This window comes from Nerophis ophidion, linkage group LG21 (assembly GCF_033978795.1).
Source record: "Nerophis ophidion isolate RoL-2023_Sa linkage group LG21, RoL_Noph_v1.0, whole genome shotgun sequence".
Taxonomy (NCBI): Eukaryota; Metazoa; Chordata; class Actinopteri; order Syngnathiformes; family Syngnathidae; genus Nerophis; species Nerophis ophidion.
The window spans coordinates 42267668-42286108 of NC_084631.1; positions in this window are offsets into that span (position 1 = coordinate 42267668).

Genomic DNA, 18441 nt, shown 5'->3' on the forward strand with positions numbered 1-18441 from the left:
ACGCGTGACGTCACGAACTATAAGGAAATATTAGCGCTGCGCGCACACACAGCACAAATTTGTCTGCTTTAACCACATATTTACACAGTATTTTGGACATCTGTGTTGCTGAATCTTTTGCAATTTGTTCAACTAATAATGGAGAAGTCAAAGTAGAAAGATGGAGTTGGGAACAAATACACAGTGATTCCTTATTTAAAATTCCCGTAGGTGAAGCTTTACGATGGATCAGAGGGGTCAAGCGAACATGGATCCCGACCAAATGTCAACCAGCAGTTTTCGATGAGAAAATTGTGGTAAAAAGTCGCCACTTACCGGAGATCAGCTGAGCTTGTGCCGTCCATACAGCTGGCGTCGACTTCCCTCAGACAATTGCCTCAAGACACCCGTGGACACACTCCTCCGACTATCAGGTACTATTTAATCCCACTAAAACACTAGACATCAAAGTCACACATCATGCCAGAGATTCCAGTTCTCACCCATACCTTGAAGCCCCATGGGTGTGGTTTGCCCCCCATGTATTGTTTGATTCTGCTGTATCTTCCATGGAAAGCAATCATCATCTCATCCACTGAGTTGTGCTCTTCTGGGACCACCTTCAGGCACTTCTCTCTGATCTGGTCTGATTTTCCAGAGTTTATCCTTCTTCTCTGTCTCAGCCAACCTCGGATGCAAACTGATACCCCATTAGTACCCAAGTACCCTTTTCAATAACCAAACAATACTGTCTGGCTGACCTTACTATCATCCGAAAAGGAATTCATTCACCTGTACACAAAGGAACCTGTTCTGGTGGTGAATTACCCATCTATATTTCCAACACCATCCTTAGACAAAAAGAACCTGTTTTATAAAGTTGCAGAAGCCTTCTAATAAAAACTGTTCTTAACTTTTAGTTTGAGAAGGAAAACATGAAGCTACCCATCTATATGCTTATCATAAATACCATTATCATCCTAGAACAACAAACTTTTACTAAGTTGCAGCAGCACTTAGCAAATATGCATAGTTTAGTTTAGCCTTCTGCCTAACTAAATGTTTGTTTGTTTTACTTTTAGTTTGCAATATTAAAGTGCAAATGTGCACAGACAGAAGGAATACGTGTGTGTAAATTAAAATATATTGTAGATTCCTGACAAAACATATCTATTTAGACTACACAGTATCCTGGTAGGTAAACTAGTCACAAGGGAATATTTGCTACCACATTGACCCATGGTTGTACGTATACAACCAATATAAAACATCTAAATCATATTTTTTGGAGGTATTTCACAATAATAACATAGGTACATGTTCTAGACATTATAAAGATCACAGTGAAAAATATTAGATGCATTCCATTTACATTGATTTGATCAATTTGGTCCAATGAAGAACAGGGCGGTCCTTAAATACAAATTTTGAATGTAAAGTCATTGTTAGACTGAACAATTGACCCCAATGACTATGTTAATGTGGTGGGGGGAATGAAAAAACTTTTAACCCTTTTTTAAATAAAATAAATATGTTGTAAATATATCACTGTGGGTCTTACAGGGTTAAACTCACTAAAACACTAGCAACAAATTAGAAAGATAAGTGATTTCCTAGAATCATCCTAGTAAATGTGTCTAAAAACATCTGAATCTGTCCCAATGAAATCTCCTTTTTTTTTTAAACTTGATTTTTTTATTTTCTAGCCCTTCGCTATCAATATCCTCAGCCACAAATCTTACATCCTCGCTCAAATTAATGGGGAAATTGTCGTTTTCTCGGTCCGAATAGCTCTTTTTGTTGGAGGCTCCCATTAAAAACAATGTGAGGATGTGAGGAGCCTCAACGTGTGACGTCATCGTCTGCTACTTCCGGTACAGGCAGGGCTTTTCTATTAGCGACCAAAAGTTGCGAACTTTATCGTCGATGTTCTCTATTAAATCCTTTCAGCAAAAATATGGCAATATCGCGAAATTATTAAGTATGACACATAGAAAGGACCTGCTATTCCCGTTTAAATAAGAAAATCTCATTTCAGTAGGCCTTTAAAGGAACTCAAAGTGCTTTGACACTATTTCCACAATCACCCATTCACACATTGATGGCGGGAGCTGCCATGCACGGCGCTAACCAGGACCCATCAGGAGCAAGGGTGAAGTGTCTTACTCAAGGATACAACGGACGTGACTAGGATGGTAGGTGGGGATTGAACCAGTAACTCTCAGATTGCTGGCACAGCCATTCTCCCAACTTTGCCAAGCCGTCGCCCAAATCATGAAACATGTCTATGATTTTCATCAGTCCTGATGCGCTTCCAGACTTTGGTAAGTGTCTATGAATGTAAAGGCTCTAAAAATGTGAGGAAAAAGAATGCAGACCTACACCAGGGCCTACCTCCCAATAACAAAAAAAAGTCCTGAAGGCAGATGTTGGTCTGGTACCAACATCTGGTATTTTGGAAATTTAGGGGAAATCCTGACATTAAAAAAAAAATGTCTGCGATCATGCTTTGTCAGAGGTATTGTAATGTTATTCTGTGATATTTGTATCTAAAGAAATGCTGGTACATCAGTTGAGGAATATGGGGGTGGGAATTTTTCTGGCTGGCTAAAATAGTGTGATTTCTTTAATGACACGTTCTGGTCAAGTCCTCAATTAAAGAATGATTTGCCACGTCGGGGTTGCATGGTTTTGCGGTGGTCGTTTCCCCAAGATGCATAAGGACGTCCGGAAGCAGCATGGATGTAAGAAGGTGCTTTATTCCAATAGGCAGGACAACCACTTGAAGAAAGGAAAATGTGCTGAGTAGACTACCCAACAACGGAGCAAGAAGCTAGTAATTCTAAATTCATTTCAAACTAAACCAACATAAATGTTGCGTGTGGCGAAGAAGACTGCCAGGCAGAATGTGGCGCGAGGCAGGAATAAGTAGCTCTCTGATTAGTGACCGGGAGCAGGTGAGCTTCCTGAACACTAATCAGAGGCAGGTGACGAGAATCAGCACACATGGCAATTAAGAAACCCAGCGAGGGTGTTGAAACAGAAATGAACTACTAAGAAATACCAAACTAAACATGTTCCGGCAAATGATCATGACAGTACCTTCACGGGACGGACATTCCAGAAAAAACAAAAAAATACAAAATCAGTAGAGGGCGGAGGGAGGACAAAGCAGTGGGTCATCTGGCCATATGTCCTTTCAACCAGTGGTAAGGGGAAGACTAAGATGACGGCAGCGAGTACACCGCCTCCACAGCTGATGAGGCAGGCGACCACAGAAGGGCCACAGGCGTGGCCGACGAGGCGGCAGGCACTGGTGGCCATGGCACACAAACAGCTGCTGAAGACGAAGATGGCCGCGTGGTGTAAGGACCCGCTCAATACAAAGATGGTGGCGTCATGGGAGGACCTGCTGAAGACAAAGATGGCAGCGTCGTGGGAGGACCTGCTGAAGACAAAGATGGCAGCGTCGTGGAAGGACCCGCTGAAGACGAAAGATGGTGTCGTGGTGGGAGGAGCCGTTGAAGACAAAGATAATGGCGTGATGGAACAGCACGGAAGACGAAAATGGGGACGTCGTGGGAGGGTCCTCTGAAGATGAAGGCATGGTGGGACAACCCACTACAGATGATTTCTGCAACGTGGTAAAACCCGATGAAGACGAAGACGGCAGCGTCGTGGGAGGACCCACTGAAGACGACGATGGCGGCGTCATGGGAGGACCCCCTTAATACAAAGATGGCGGCAGCGTGGGAGGACCTATTGGAGGAAATGGTGGTGTCAAAGGAGGAGACGCTGAAAACTATGATGACGGCGTCGTGGCAAAACCCTCTGAAGACGAAGGTGGTAGTGTTGTGGGAGGACCCACTGATAAAGATGGCAGCGTTGTGGAAGGACCAGCTGAAAACGAAGATGGCAGAGTCCTGGAAAGACGCGCTGGAGGCGATTGCGGCGTAGTGGGAGGTGCCGATGGAGACGTTTTGGGAGGGCCTGCTGAAAACGAAGATGGCAATGTCGTGGGAGGATCAACTGGAAACGATAGCGGTCGTGGTAGGAGCCGCTGACGATGGCGGCGTGGTGGAACAATCCGCTAAAGACGGCAACGTGGAAAGACCAGCTGAAGACGAAGATGGCGGCGTCATGGGAGGACCCCCTGAAGACTAAGATGGCGGCGTTGTGGGAGGACCCACTGAAAACAATGGCGAAGTGGTGGGAAAACCAGCCGAAGACAATGATGCCAGCGTCGTGGGAGGACCCCCTGAAGACTAAGATGGCGGCGTTGTGGGAGGACCCACTGAAAACAATGGCGAAGTGGTGGGAAAACCAGCTGAAGACAATGATGCCAGCGTCGTAGGGAGGACCCATTGGTGACAAGGGCGGTGTCGAGAGAGGACCCGCTGAATACTATGGACACGGCATCGTTGGAAGACCCGCTGAAGACGAAGGTGGTAGTGTTGTGAGAGGACCTGCGGAAAACAAAGATGGCAGCGTTGTGGGAGGACCAGCTGAAAAACGAAGATGGCAGTATCATTGAAAGATGAGCTGGAGTCGATGGTGGCGTCCTGGGAGGACCTACTGGAGACGATGGTGGCGTCTTGGGAGGACCTACCGAAGACAAAGATGGCAGCGCTGTGGTAGGACCTGCTGAAGACTAAGATGGCAATGTTGTGGTAGGTTCGACTGGACACGACGGCGGTGTCGTGGGAGGACCTGCTGAAGACAAAGATGGCAGCGCTGTGGTATGACCTGCTGAAGACTAAGATGGCAATGTTGTGGTAGGATCGACTGGACACGACGGCGGTGTCGTGGGAGGTCCTGCTGAAGACAAAGATGGCGGAGCTGTGGTAGGACCTGCTGAAGACTAAGATGGCAATGTGGTGGGAGGATCAACTGGAAACGATAGCGGTCGTGGTAGGAGCCGCTGACGATGGCGGCGTGGTGGAACAATCCGCTAAAGACGATGACGGCAACGTGGAAAGACCAGCTGAAGACGAAGATGGCAGCATCGTGGGAGGACCCGCTGACGACGAAGATGGCGGCGTCATGGGAGGACCCCTCGTAGACTAAGATGGCGGCGTTGTGGGAGGACCCACTGAAAACAATGGCGAAGTGGTGGGAAAACCAGCCGAAGACAATGATGCCAGCGTCGTGGGAGGACCCATTGGTGACAAGGGCGGTGTCGAGAGAGGACCCGCTGAATACTATGGACACGGCATCGTTGGAAGACCCGCTGAAGACGATGGTGGTAGTGTTGTGGGAGGACCTGCAGAAAACAAAGATGGCAGCGTTGTGGGAGGACCAGCTGAAAAACGAAGATGGCAGTATCATTGAAAGATGAGCTGGAGTCGATTGTGGCGGCCTGGGAGGACCTACTGGAGATGATGGTGGCGTCTTGGGAGGACCTACCGAAGACAAAGATGGCAGCGCTGTGGTAGGACCTGCTGAAGACTAAGATGGCAATGTTGTGGTAAGATCGACAGGACACGATGGCGGTGTCGTGGGAGGACCTGCTGAAGACAGAGATGGCGGCACTGTGGTAGGACCTGCTGAAGACTAAGATGGCAATGTTGTGGTAGGATCGACTGGACACGACGGCGGTGTCGTGGGAGGACCTGCTGAAGATAAAGATGGCGGCGCTGTGGTAGGACCTGCTGAAGACTAAGATGGCAATGTGGTGGGAGGATCAACTGGAAACGATAGCGGTCGTGGTAGGAGCCGCTGACGATGGCGGCGTGGTGGAACAATCCGCTAAAGACGATGACAGCAACGTGGAAAGACCAGCTGAAGACGAAGATGGCAGCTTCGTGGGAGGACCCGCTGACGACGAAGATGGCGGCGTCATGGGAGGACCCCCTGAAGACTAAGATGGCGGCGTTGTGGGAGGACCCACTGAAAACAATGGCGAAGTGGTGGGAAAACCAGCTGAAGACAATGATGCCAGCGTCGTGGGAGGACCCTATGGTGACAAGGGCGGTGTCGAGAGGACCCGCTGAATACTATGGACACGGCATCGTTGGAAGACCCGCTGAAGACGAAGGTGGTAGTGTTGTGGGAGGACCTGCGGAAAACAAAGATGGCAGCGTTGTGGGAGGACCAGCTGAAAAACGAAGATGGCAGTGTCATTGAAATATGAGCTTGAGTCGATGGTGGCGTCCTGGGAGGACCTACTGGAGATGATGGTGGCGTCTTGGGAGGACCTACCGAAGACAAAGATGGCAGCGCTGTGGTAGGACCTGCTGAAGACTAAGATGGCAATGTTGTGGTAGGATCGACTGGACACGATGGCGGTGTCGTGGGAGGACCTGCTGAAGACAAAGATGGTGGCGTTGTGGGAGGACCAGCTGAAAAACGAAGGTGGCAGTGTCATTGAAAGATGAGCTGGAGTCGATGGTGGCGTCCTGGGAGGACCTAGTGGAGACGATGGTGGCGTCTTGGGAGGACCTACTGAAGACAAACATGGCAGCGCTGTGGTAGGATCTGCTGAAGACTAAGATGGCAATGTTGTGGTAGGATCAACTGGAAACGATAGCGGTCGTGGTAGGAGCCGCTGACGATGGCGGCGTGGTGGAACAATCCACTAAAGACGATGACGGCAACGTGGAAAGACCAGCTGAAGACGAAGATGGCAGCTTCGTGGGAGGACCCGCTGACGACGAAGATGGCGGCGTCATGGGAGGACCCCCTGAAGACTAAGATGGCGGCGTTGTGGGAGGACCCAATGAAAACAATGGCGAAGTGGTGGGAAAACCAGCCGAAGACAATGATGCCAGCGTCGTGGGAGGACCCATTGGTGACAAGGGCGGTGTCGAGAGAGGACCCGCTGAATACTATGGACACGGCATCGTTGGAAGACCCGCTGAAGACGAAGGTGGTAGTGTTGTGGGAGGACCTGCGGAAAACAAAGATGGCAGCGTTGTGGGAGGACCAGCTGAAAAACGAAGATGGCAGTGTCATTGAAAGATGAGCTGGAGTCGATGGTGGCGTCCTGGGAGGACCTACTGGAGACGATGGTGGCGTCTTGGGAGGACCTACTGAAGACAAAGATGGCAGCGCTGTGGTAGGACCTGCTGAAGACTAAGATGGCAATGTGGTGGGAGGATCAACTGGAAACGATAGCGGTCGTGGTAGGAGCCGCTGACGATGGCGGCGTGGTGGAACAATCCGCTAAAGACGATGACGGCAACGTGGAAAGACCAGCTGAAGACGAAGATGGCAGCTTAATGGGAGGACCCGCTGACGACGAAGATGGCAGCGTCATGGGAGGACCCCTTGAAGACTAAGATGGCGGCGTTGTGGGAGGACCCACTGAAAACAATGGTGAAGTGGTGGGAAAACCAGCCGAGGACAATGATGCCAGCGTCGTGGGAGGACCCATTGGTGACAAGGGCGGTGTCGAGAGAGGACCCGCTGAATACTATGGACACGGCATCGTTGGAAAACCCGCTGAAGACGAAGGTGGTAGTGTTGTGGGAGGCCCTGCGGAAAACAAAGATGGCAGCGTTGTGGGAGGACCAGCTGAAAAACGAAGATGGCAGTGTCATTGAAAGATGAGCTGGATTCGATGGTGGCGTATTGGGAGGACCTACTGGAGACGATGGTGGCGTCTTGGGAGGACCTACTGAAGACAAAGATGGCAGCGTCGTGGAAGGACCCGCTGAAGACGAAGATGGTGTCGTGGTGGGAGGACTCGTTGAAGACAAAGATAATGGCGTGATGGAACAGCACGGAAGACGAAAATGGGGGCATCGTGGGAGGGCCCGCTGAAGATGAAGGCATGGTGGGACGACCCACTAAAGACTATTTCTGCAACGTGGTAAAACCCGATGAAGACGAAGACGGCAGCGTCGTGGGAGGACCCACTGAAGACGACGATGGTGGCGTTGTGGGGGGACCAGCTGAAAAACGAAGATGGCAGTGTCATTGAAAGATGAGCTGGAGTCGATGGTGGCGTCCTGGGAGGACCCACTGGAGTCGATGGTGGCGTCTTGGGAGGACCTACTGAAGACAAAGATGGCAGCGCTGTGGTAGGACCTGCTGAAGACTAAGATGGCAATTTGGTGGGAGGATCAACTGGAAACGATAGCGGTCGTGGTAGGAGCCGCTGACGATGGCGGCGTGGTGGAACAATCCGCTAAAGACGATGACGGCAACGTGGAAAGACCAGCTGAAGACAAAGATGGCAGCTTCGTGGGAAGACCCGCTGACGACGAAGATGGCGGCGTCATGGGAGGACCCCTTGAAGACTAAGATGGCGGCGTTGTGGGAGGGCCCACTGAAAACAATGGCGAAGTGGTGGGAAAACCAGCCGAGGACAATGATGCCAGCGTCGTGGGAGGACCCATTGGTGACAAGGGCGGTGTCGAGAGAGGACCCGCTGAATACTATGGACACGGCATCGTTGGAAGACCCGCTGAAGACGAAGGTGGTAGTGTTGTGGGAGGACCTGCGGAAAACAAAGATGGCAGCGTTGTGGGAGGACCAGCTGAAAAACGAAGATGGCAGTGTCATTGAAAGATGAGCTGGAGTCGATGGTGGCGTCCTGGGAGGACCTACTGGAGACGATGGTGGCGTCTTGGGAGGACCTACTGAAGACAAAGATGGCAGCGCTGTGGTAGGACCTGCTGAAGACTAAGATGGCAATGTTGTGGTAGGATCGACTGGACACGATGGCGTGGTGGAACAATCCGCTAAAGACGATGACGACAACGTGGAAAGACCAGCTGAAGACGAAGATGGCAGCTTCGTGGGAGGGCCCGCTGACGACGAAGACGGCGGCGTCATGGGAGGACCCCTTGAAAACTAAGATGGTAGCCTTGTGGGAGGACCAGCTGAAAAACGAAGATGGCAGTGTCATTGAAAGATGAGCTGGAGTCGATGGTGGCGTCTTGGGAGGACCTACTGAAGACGAGGGTGGCGTCTTGGGAGGACCTACTGAAGACAAAGATGGCAGCGTCGTGGAAGGACCCGCTGAAGACGAAGATGGTGTCGTGGTGGGAGGACCCGTTGAAGACAAAGATAATGGCGTGATGGAACAGCACGGAAGACGAAAATGGGGGCATCGTGGGAGGGCCCGCTGAAGATGAAGGCATGGTGAGACGACCCACTAAAAACGATTTCTGCAACGTGGTAAAACCCGATGAAGACGAAGACGGCAGCGTCGTGGGAGGACCCACTGAAGACGACGATGACTGTGTCATGGGAGGACCCCCTTAATACAAAGATGGCGGCAGCGTGAGAGGACCCATTGGAGGAAATGGCGGTGTCAAAGGAGGAGACGCTGAAAACTATGATGACGGTGTCGTGGCTAAACCCTCTGAAGACTATGGCGATAGCGTCGTTGGAAGAACTGCTGAAGACGAAGGTGGTAGTGTTGTGGGAGGACCCACTGATAAAGATGGCAGCGTTGTGGAAGGACCAGCTGAAAACGAAGATGGCAGAGTCCTGGAAAGACGCGCTGGAGGCGATTGCGGCGTAGTGGGAGGTGCCGATGGAGACGTTTTGGGAGGACCTGCTGAAGACGAAGATGGCAATGTGGTGGGAGGGTCAACTGGAAACGATAGCGGTCGTGGTAGGAGCCGCTGACGATGGCGGCGTGGTGGAACAATCCGCTAAAGACGATGACAGCAACGTGGAAAGACCAGCTGAAAACGAAGATGGCAGCTTCGTGGGAGGACCCGCTGACGACGAAGATGGCGGCGTCATGGGAGGACCCCCTGAAGACTAAGATGGCGGCGTTGTGGGATGACCCACTGAAAACAATGGCGAAGTGGTGGGAAAACCAGCCGAAGACAATGATGCCAGCGTCGTGGGAGGACCCATTGGTGACAAGGGCGGTGTCGAGAGAGGACCCGCTGAATACTATGGACACGGCATCGTTGGAAGACCCGCTGAAGACGAAGGTGGTAGTGTTGTGGGAGGACCTGCGGAAAACAAAGATGGCAGCGTTGTGGGAGGACCAGCTGAAAAACGAAGATGGCAGTGTCATTGAAAGATGAGCTGGAGTCGATGGTGGCGTCCTGGGAGGACCTACTGGAGACGATGGTGGCGTCTTGGGAGGACCTACTGAAGACAAAGATGGCAGCGCTGTGGTAGGACCTGCTGAAGACTAAGATGGCAATGTTGTGGTAGGATCGACTGGACACGATGGCGGTGTCGTGGGAGGTCCTGCTGAAGACAAAGATGGCGGCGCTGTGGTAGGACCTGCTGAAGACTAAGATGGCAATGTGGTGGGAGGATCAACTGGAAACGATAGCGGTCGTGGTAGGAGCCGCTGACGATGGCGGCGTGGTGGAACAATCCGCTAAAGACGATGACGGCAACGTGGAAAGACCAGCTGAAGACGAAGATGGCAGCTTCGTGGGAGGACCCGCTGACGACGAAGATGGCGGCGTCATGGGAGGACCCCCTGAAGACTAAGATGGCGGCGTTGTGGGAGGACCCACTGAAAACAATGGCAAAGTGGTGGGAAAACCAGCCGAAGACAATGATGCCAGCGTCGTGGGAGGACCCATTGGTGACAAGGGCGGTGTCGAGAGAGGACCCGCTGAATACTATGGACACGGCATAGTTGGAAGACCCGCTGAAGACGAAGGCGGTAGTGTTGTGGGAGGACCTGCGGAAAACAAAGATGGCAGCGTTGTGGAAGGACCAGCTGAAAAACGAAGATGGCAGTGTCATTGAAAGATGAGCTGGAGTCGATGGTGGCGTCCTGGGAGGACCTACTGGAGACGATGGTGGCGTCTTGGGAGGACCTACCGAAGACAAAGATGGCAGCGCTGTGGTAGGACCTGCTGAAGACTAAGATGGCAATGTTGTGGTAGGATCGACTGGACACGATGGCGGTGTCGTGGGAGGACCTGCTGAAGACAAAGATGGCGACGCTGTGGTAGGACCTGCTGAAGACTAAGATGGCAATGTGGTGGGAGGACCTGCTGAAGACAAAGATGGCGGCGCTGTGGTAGGATCGACTGGACACGATGGTGGCGTCTTGGGAGGACCTACTGAAGACAAAGATGGCAGCGCTGTGGTAGGACCTGCTGAAGACTAAGATGGCAATGTCGTGGTAGGATCGACTGGACACGATGGCGGTGTCATGGGAGGACCTGCTGAAGACAAAGATGGCGACGCTGTGGTAGGACCTGCTGAAGACTACGATGGCAATGTGGTGGGAGGACCCGCTGAAGACAAAGATGGGGGCGCTGTGGTAGGACCTGCTGAAGACTAAGATGGCAATGTTGTGGGAGGATCGACTGGACACGATGGCGGTCGTGGAAGGACCCGCTAAAGAGAAAGATGGTGGAGTCGTGGAAAGACCTGCGATCACAATACCTTGCCCAAGATAGACTGACTGGCTGAATAGAGGCGCCGTGCCAATCTACTGGCAGCCCAAACACGATCTGACGTGCATTCACTCCAAGTATGCAAATTGCAAAGACTTGCCAAATGCATCGCTGCTTGTTTCTGTAGAAATATGCTCAGGCAAACACTTGTCAAAACACGCTCTGTTAAAACAACAGTCTAGGCACAGTGAGAACAAATAAACTCTGACTCGATCAGTCATGTTCAGGCAGGCGCTGCCCAGGATGGCAAAAGTCATATACCTACGCATACACATAGCGACAGAAATGGTTGATGCGGAATCGCTAAATATTCACCACCTTGTTTGAAACTTTGTATTATTGGATGTCATCAAACCTAACAGCTTGCTTAAAGGCAATTCAAAAAAATTACATTTTATTTTTACCATTACAAAATGTGCAAACCTCGTGGAGGACCTATTAAAGGCCTACTGAAAGCCACAACTACCGACCACGCAGTCTGATAGTTTACATATCAATGATGAAATATTAACATTGCAACACATGCCAATACGGCCTTTTTAGTTTACTAAATTGCAATTTTAAATTTACTGCGAGTTTCTTGTTGAAAAGGTCGCGGAACGATGGCGCGTACGCGTGACGTCACGTATTGGAGGGGACATACTAGCGAGGCACCAAACACGGCAAAAAGTAGTCTCTGGTTATTGCGTAATTACACAGTATTTTGGACATCTGTGTTGCTGAATATTTTGCAATTTGTTCATTTAATAATGGAGACTATAAAGAACAATGCTGTTGGTGGAAAGCGGTAGATTGCAGCTGTCTTTAGCACCGAGACCAACCGATGTTTCTTTGTTTGTTGTGAAGCACAGCGGTCGAGTGAACATGTTTTCTCTACGTCAACCAGCATGTCTTTGGATGGGAAAATTTGGATATTAAGTCTTATCAGAGAAATCAGTGGATTTTGGGACTTCCTCCTGCAGTAGCTGTCAAAAAAGGCAGCAGTGAGCTTGGCTCCTCGGCTTCTCTCTGAGACACTGCATGTTCACCGCAGCCCTCCGACCTCGAGGTATGTCTTTAGAATCTCACTAAAACACTATTAAAACAAAAAACAAATAAGGGGTCTTCCAGAATTATCCTTGTAAATGAGTTTAATTACATCTGAAAACGCTCACACTGCCGCCGCCCGGAGCCGTCACTTTTTTTTTCTTTTCTAGTCCTTCATTATCAATATCCTAATTCCCAAATCTTTTATCCTCGCTCAAATTAATGGGGAAAATGTCGCTTTCTCGGTCCAAATTGCTCTTACTGCTTGTGGCTCCCATTAAAAACAATGTCAATATGTGTGGAGACCTGCAACTCTTGACGTCACACGTACATACTTACGGTAAAGGCAGGGCTTTTCTATTACCGACCAAAAGTTGCCAACTTTATCGTCGATGTTCTCTACTAAATCCTTTCAGCAAAAATATAGCAATATCGCGAAATGATCAAGTATGACACATAGAATGGACCTCCTATTCCCGTTTAAATAAGAAAATCTCATTTCAGTAGGCCTTTGAGTGTGAGGTCAAAAATCTTTAACATTACCAGCTGTGACTGTTGGCAACCTCCTGAAGCTTTTGTTGAAATAACTGTAAAAGAAGGCAGACACTGCATTTGTCAAATGAGTGGTCAACAGCTATAACTGACTCTGCATGTGCTATAAAATGTTGCTGTTATAGAACTGATTTTGCATAAATATTTACAATGAACTCATCAGCGGCGTTTGTTACAGCTGTTACATCAGTTCTGTTTATGCAGTGTTATGTTTTTCAGCAAATAAATACTGCAGAAATGATGATAAAGTTTAGGATTATTCAGGAAAGACGCACCAATCCAAATTAGAATTGTTTGGCCTTGGCAAACTTCTGTGCTGCAGCGAGTGCTGTTCAAGTTTAGAAATATCTAAGCTGATGTCATGTGTGGTCAGACTGTCACACATTCTTCCTGCAACTTTCTGCATTGCGTACAGTTCTTGGTTACACTTTTTTGCTCAGTATTGTCTCTAAATCCCCTTGTGAGCTCACGTGGCACTAAAATGACTGAAAACACAACATGTCTACATTTAAATGTGATAAACACCATTAAATTATCTAAAACACAATAGATCTACATTAAATGTGACAAACGTTAAAATATCCAAAACAACAGCTTCAGTCGTTCAACAGTCAGGGGTCTCCGCTGTCGCATATTATGCTTCATAATGGGCCACACATTTTCCATGGGAGACAGGTTTGGACTGCAGGCGGGCCAGGAAAGTACCCGCACTCTTTTACTACGAAGCCACGCTGTTGTAACACGTGGCTTGGCATTGTTTTGCTGAAATAAGCAGGGGCGTCCATAATAACGTTGCTTGGATGACAGCATATGTTGCTCCAAAACCTGTATGGACCATTCAGCATTAATGGTGCCTTCACAGATGTGTAAGTTACCCATGCCTTGGGCACTAATACACCCCCATACCATCACAGATGCTGGCTTTTCAACTTTGCGCCTATAACAATCCGAATGGTTCTTTTCCTCTTTGTTCAGGAGGACACCACGTCCACAGTTTGCAAATATAATTTGAAATGTGGTCTCGTCAGACCACAGAACTCTTTTCCACTTTGCATCAGTCCATCTTAGATGAGCTCGGGCCCAGCCAAGCCGGCGGCGTTCCTTGGTGTTGTTGATAAATGGCTTTCGCTTTGCATAGTAGAGTTTTAACTAGCACTTACAGATGTAGCGACCAACTGTAGTTACTGACAGTGGTTTTATGAAGTGTTCCTGAGCCCATGTGGTGATATCCTTTACACACTGATGTCAGTTTTTGATGCAGTACTGCCTGAGAGATCAAAAGGTCCGTAATATCATCGCTTACGTGCAGTGATTTTTCCAGATTCTCTGAACCTTTATATGATTTTACAGACCGTAGACATTTCGGGAGAACATCCTTACAGTAACACAACATAAACGCAACACAACAAATACCCATAATCCTTTGTATTCATGACACTTCCTGAATATATTTTACACCCCCGCACCCCCAACCCCGCCCACCTTACCGACGCACGGAGGCTGGGGTGGTTGCTGCTAGCGGGGTGTATAAAATAGTCAGGAAGTGTCATGAATACAAAGGATTATGGGTATTTGTTGTGTTGCGTTTATGTTGTGTTACCGTGAGGATGTTCTCCCGAAATGTGTTTGTCGTTCTTAATTGGTGTGGCTTCACAGCGTGGCGCATACTACTAAGAGTGTTAAAATTCTTTATAGCACAACCATTAGTGTACTCTGTGTCACCCAGTATGCCTTGCAGTCGTGTGCGTGTGTCTGCGGAAGCCACACAACATGATGCTGGACTGACAAGCAGATCGTACATGTTGTAGTAGGCGACAAAGCCAATGGCTTCATCGCACGCCCTAATACTTATCAGGGTGACTGCCGGTAGTCATTCAGGAGAATAATAGTGTCTCTTATTGTCTTCTTCGCTTTATGACACGGGTCTTAAATGGCACTTTGAATGGCAAAGGATACCGATCACAGAACCATGCATATCAAATATTTCCGGATGGTTCAACCGCCACCCGCCCGAATCTAATTAAAATCTATTTTTCCGTCATGTCAACACCCCGACCCGCGGTTTATTCGCGGATGAGACCGCAAACCGCGCATCTCTAGTAGATGGTAAAATCCCTAAATTCCTTGCAATAGCTCGTTGAGAAATGTAGTTCTAAAATTGTTCGACGATTTGCTTACAAATTGGGGACCCTCGCCCCATCCTTATTTGTGAATTACTTAGCATTTCATGGAAGCTGCATTCATACCCAATCATGGCACCCACCTGTTCCCAATTAGCCTGCACACCTATGGGATGTTCCAAATAAGTGTTTGAGGAGCATTCCACAACTTTATCAGTATTTATTGCCACCTTTCCCAACTTCTTTGTCACATGTTGCTAGCATAAAATTCAAAAGTTAATGATTTGCACAAAAAAATTTTTTTTATCAGTTTGAACATCAAATATGTTGTCTTTGTAGCATATTCAACTGAATATGGCTTGAAAAGGATTTGCAAATCATTGTATTTCGTTTATATTTACATTTAACACAATTTCCCAACTCATATGGAAACAGGGTTTGTACATTTGAATGTGTCAACAGTACATTCAGAACTATTTCTAGCAGCTTTGTAGCTAAGGAAAGTGAGCGTGGTCCAGGCTATGTTTAGGCCGAGTGTGAGCCTACACAGGAAGTGTGCTGATGGATGCAGGCAGATGTATGTTTAGATGTATGTTATGAGACACGTCGTCAGTCTGGAGGAGCGTCTGGTGCCCTCAGTAAGAAGGCTAAAGAGGTACCCAGCATGCAATGTGGCAGGCCATCTGTCATCAAACTGACCGGCCAGCTTTCATCCTCCCACATGTAGTCCCATTATAAGTTGCAAAATATCAACATGTGAACACATGAGAATACTTAAAAGGTATTTTCTATTCTCCTCTTGAATGTGTCTAAAAAGTGGATGTTTTTATCTCTCGTGCCACAATTGCCCTCTTTCTAATGTGACCACTAGAGCAATATTTCTTAAAGGGGAACTGCCTTTTTTTGGGATGTTGTATTTAATTCCCAATCCCTATGAGAGACAAGAACACGCCTTTTTTTTTTTTTTTGATGAAGTCTAACTTGTAGATTAACGTAAATAAGTCTGCTCACAATAGAGTGAATGAGAGCCATGACATCAGGATGTTATTGAGTCTATTTCGACAAAAACGCACAATCATTTATACCTGATAGTGGTGGAAGTTTGACCGCCCCCCCAAAAAACTTTGATCACCGAAAACAGCACTGCCGAAACCAAATGTGACGAAAACAAGGTGCATATAATTGAAGCGATCTAGAAAATGTGTGACGTCACGCTCGTTTTTCGTCAGACATGAAAGGACAGAAGTAGAGTCTCTAAATATGAGTAGTCTCTTCTGCCGCGTGTCCCTCTTAAGGTCACAGGGGGCTGAAGCCGATCCCAGCTGCACTCGGGCGGAAGGCAGGACACGGTAGTATGACGTCATCCAAGCGCGCCTCTGACGTCATCAAAGCGATTAGTGACCTGGCCAACAGCCCAAAAGGTGAAATGTTTGGAAAATGATCAATGGAATTACCAAACAAAGGCGGTGTTGGAGCCAAATGTCCTTATTTGTTTACATTGTTTATTTTATTTTATTTTAATTGATTACTGGCCTCAGCCCAGAGGGAATTTCCTTTTTGGGTGGATTGCTCCACCCACTTCCTGTTAGGTATCAGGAAGTGTTGACAGGGAGGGGACTGTTGATACGGGGTGGTTACCATCGTGACATCCTTTAAATTGGGTCCAGGTGTGAGCACGGGCAGGGCGATTGGAAGACAAACAGTTTTCGACCGTGTCATCGAACGTGTCATGCCGTGAGTTGTGACAATGCTGTATCAATATGCCAGCCTAGGTCAGCATACCTTGTGTGTTATAGCACACATTTGATTTAATTTGATAGCTTAAAAATTGACGGATTGTCATATCCAATCACAGTTCTACAGTACTGGACATTCTATCATTTACACGCGTCAAACTGGTCAACACAGTCGCCCTCAGTATCGGCCCAGCGGTAAGGGCTGTACAGGCGGCGAGGAAGAAAAGACTATTTGTGGCGTGCTTTGATCTGGTGGAGGTGCCTAAGGTCGCCGCATCTTGGGGACGAGTCAAAGCTTTTATGGACCCATATACCCATACCTCCATGTCTTCCGGACGTTTGTCGTCCATTGCGGGGAAACTTGATGCTGGCTTTCATGGTCGCATGATTTTGTGCTGGTTGTTTTCCCAAGTTGCAGCAGCGTGCAGGTAAGACGGATGATTTATTCAAATAAGGCAAAAGATAGAAAAAAAAATTTGGGGATGGCACGAGAAGCTACGGCAAAGCTTAACAATAGACTAGCCAACAACAAAGCAAGAAACTTGTATTTCTAAACTCTCAAGAAAAGTAGATACCCGACGCAAATGTCACGTGTTGCGACCAGGACTGCCAGGCAGAGTATGGCGTGAGGCAGGAATAAATTGCTCTCTGATTAGTGACCAGGGAAAAAATGTGCGTTCTGACCACCTATAAGAGGCAGGTGACAAAGATCAGCACCCATTACAACTAAGAACACAAACAAGCGTGCTGAAACAGAATTAAGCAACAACTATGGAAACATCAAAGTAAACAAAACATGACCTGGGCAACAGATCATGACACTGTAACCTGCTACCCAAGAACAGACAATTATTCACAAGAGGAAAAATACAACCTTTGAGAAAATATGATTTAAAACATTTGTATGCATGTACACCACTTAAAACCTTTAATATATCAGTATGTGGACTTAAATTATGGATTGGATTAAGTAAATAAATCAAACAGTTTACTAATATAATCTGTACACACTTTGAACAAAGTACAAAGAAGAAGAACCATGATTAACATACTAAACTTACTGATAATCTTATTCATGAAATACAACTTACTTCACTAATTCTTTTAGTATTTTATTTTATTATTTATGGAGTATATTGTGAATAAATTGAGAACAGAAGGTGAACGAAAGTGTTAGCAGTTGCTATGTAATGGAAAAGGTGTAGGATTAAATAACCTCTGCTTCTTCCTACTCCTTTTCGAACATGTTGAAAAGAAAAACTGGAAATTGTCATGTGTCATTGTTATTGTATGCATGTTCAAAATAAATTCAATCTATAAACCATTGAGCGATTATCATTAGCTCCATTATTAGCTTATCTAAGTTGATTTATGACTTTGAATGCCTAAAAAAGAAAAACTTGTGTGTTTTTATCTTACATAAGGATTAAGAATGACAGGCAAAATTCCAAAAATAGTGCAGTTCCTAGTTCCCCTTTAACAGGACAACCTGTTACACGGCCAAAGAAGTAAATAAGCATATGAAACATTTTCCAAAAAAAATAAGAAATCAAAACCTTGAGATTTTTTGCTAATTTTAAAGTAATTTATTTTAAAAAATGCAAACTATTTTTTTTGTCATACATACAATTTTTCATTTTCTAATATTTACGTGTACAAATGCAGAGATGGCTGACAAAATATCTAAAC